This window comes from Drosophila teissieri, chromosome 3R (genome assembly GCF_016746235.2).
Source record: "Drosophila teissieri strain GT53w chromosome 3R, Prin_Dtei_1.1, whole genome shotgun sequence".
NCBI lineage: Eukaryota > Metazoa > Arthropoda > Insecta > Diptera > Drosophilidae > Drosophila > Drosophila teissieri.
In genome coordinates, this window is record NC_053032.1 from 10,622,741 (window position 1) to 10,625,642 (window position 2,902).

Consider the following 2,902-nt stretch of genomic DNA (forward strand, 5'->3'; position numbering starts at 1 on the left):
TACTCTCGCCCAGTTGAGCACATTTGAATAAAATTCTATTTGAAGTGTGCGGAGAAAATCAATTTCCGTCGGCCGCTCTCACCTGTCGGTTTGCAAATGTTGTTTGTTTGTGTGCCGTGCGCCTATTTTTTGCGCACACTTTGTCATTGCGTGCTTTTGCGTTTGCCATTTTTGTGTAGCACATATTTGGGGGCTTATGTAAGGCAACTTTGGGACTTACTTGCTGTTTTCTTTACTTTTTTACTTTTCCTTCTCAGCCATAGAAACAAACACACACTGGCCAAATGTAATTATTTTACAACAACAGATTTTTGCTTACTTTCCTACTGCAGCAGTTGTAATTATTTTGCCACAACACAAATCCCTGGACCAACTGGACCCAACTGGGCGATTTCTTTGTTAATTTCAGCAATTGCCCGAACAATAAACAGACATTTCTTCTCAAGTGGGCCAGACAATAAGACTGGCTGGCAGAAAGGACACTGATTAATATCTGGTGGGAAGACAGCAGGTCTGCAATGCAGGGACTAACACCCACCACAAAATATATCTGGTACAGCTTTTGTTGGATTTTTTGACCTGCAGGTCACACAATTTGCCAATTTCTCTGTCATTTATCACTTGACAAGCACTTTCTGCAATTTATCAAGTCTCAGCTCGGGCCCAAAAGGCCACCGAATTATGTTAAGACCATAAAACCGAGAGCCACCCAAAATGGCATAAGAAATTCAATGGCAAAGTTTTTCGCTCACCTTTTGTCTGAACTCTTTTTCTCTGTCACCGGCGTTACATTTCTTATGCAAAAAGTTGTAAACCAGCATAAAAAGTTGAAACTTTATTACATATTTTTTGCTGGGTGATTAGGGCAGAAGTTTACCCGTGAATGTTTCCTTTTTAAACGCCGTCAGCTGACCCACTGCATTGAGATAAGGGGAAATAATATTCCGCTGCTTAGTTGATTACATTTCCATTTTTCATTTAACGACGCAAATGAGAACTGGCAGCTGAACTGAAAGTCATGTCAAGGTTAGAGCAGTTTTATTGATTGATTATAGGGCTTGGGTGCCATGAATGGCATGTCTAGTCCGCCAGGACTTTAGTTCTATCTATACGTGCTATAAAAAGTTTGGCTTTGCATTTAAAGTTTGCTTTCGCCAATCAGCAGTCGAAAACCTTCAAAAATCCAGCCACGTAAAAGCAATTACGAGCTTCAATTTTTGTGTGCTGAAACTAGTTTTGCAGCTTCTTTTATTCACTTATTTACAAAGTAGAGTGCGAAACTTTTAATGCACCGATCGATATGAGCCGAAGGACTTGGAAGGACGAGGCATGTGGGCGGAGAACCAGCAGGAGGCGTCTTCTCAAAGGTAAATTAAGGTGTGCCTTCTTTTTGCCGCGTGCGTGTCCTTTGCCTAAGGTGTGGGTGTGGTTGTTGCTGGGTGGGTGGCTTTCTGGTTGCCTGCGGTGTGCTTAAACATAAGAACACTTTGTGCGGCGGGCCAAATTATATGGCACAGCCGTCCGCCGGATGGCCAAGCCGTCGGGCCAACGTACTGCGGCCCTCCTAAGAGTGGTTGGAAACAAGGTTACCTGGTACGCACCACGCGGCCAAAACAGAGAAAAATGTCTTCAAGGCACGCGAGCCAAGCGGACCACAAGTAACCGAGAAAACGAGCCTCGTCAGGCGCCCACAATAGACCAAACAAAGCCCAGGCACACAAAACACAGCCGAGGAAATGAGGGAAATGTGGAAAAGTGGAATGAAAACAGTCGAACTTCCTTAGCGCAACCAGCATTCTAATAGACTTAAAGGAAACCAGTTGAAATTAAATATGCTCCATAATATTCAGAATTTTTCAAATCATTTGTCTTTTTGTGCAAGCAAATAATAGTTTAAGATGACAAGTTAAAACTGCAGTGACGATATGAGGAATAAAGTAGTCTCATTCGCTTACTCACTTAATGCGCTTCGTCACTACGCCTTCTACCGTTCACAATTTATAAAACAAATTTAGTTTAGACCAACTACATCTTTAAAGTTATTTATTAATAAATCGATTATTAACCAATAGATTCTAACTTTTGTCGGATGTGCCAAAAAAATATCATATTCATAGTTTAAAATACCTACAGTTGTTTCGCCAGAACTACACAAGTAACTGGTTGGATCAAACTTACGCCAAAGCTTAGTAAGGTGTTAAGGAAGCTTCACTGTTGAGCGGGCTTATATGCAACGTCGACTTGCGCAGCAGTTAAGCTTAATACAATTTTAATTTACAGCTAATTGTTTGACCCGAGAGATGTGCCATCATTTGTCATTTTGCGAAATGGAGCCGCCTAAGCGATTAATTAATTCTCCGCAGCAAAATGGGGCAAACAATTGAAATTCGACACTGGAAGGTGGCCGGAAGTCAGCGGAAAGTACTCGAGTGGCCAGGATCAGGATGCCAGAGCCTCGAGGGCGATAAAAAACGAGGATAGAATCAACTTCAAAGCGCGGCCATAACGAGCCCGGCAAACAAGCCAACCAACCAGACTGCAGCACATTAATTGCGTACCTTAATGTTTATTTTCAATTAAGGATTCAGTCGTGCCCAGGACGAGTGCTCTGAGTCCGGGGTATGATGTCCTACGCCTTTTGGCAATTAGACGGCGGGCTAGGACTAGTCTGGCATCTGGCATCTGGCATCTGCTTGGATGCAAGCGAGCCACAACCACTCTTTAACCACCGCCGAGCAAGAAAAATAAAAACAAACACAGCACTTGTAAAACATCACGCTGCGCCTTTTGGGTCTGGTTTTGCCCAAGGTGAACCCCAACCACCAACCAACCCACCAACCAACCAACCACCCACCCGCCACCACCTCACGCCCACCCAACCCCTGCTGGCAACATTCTATCG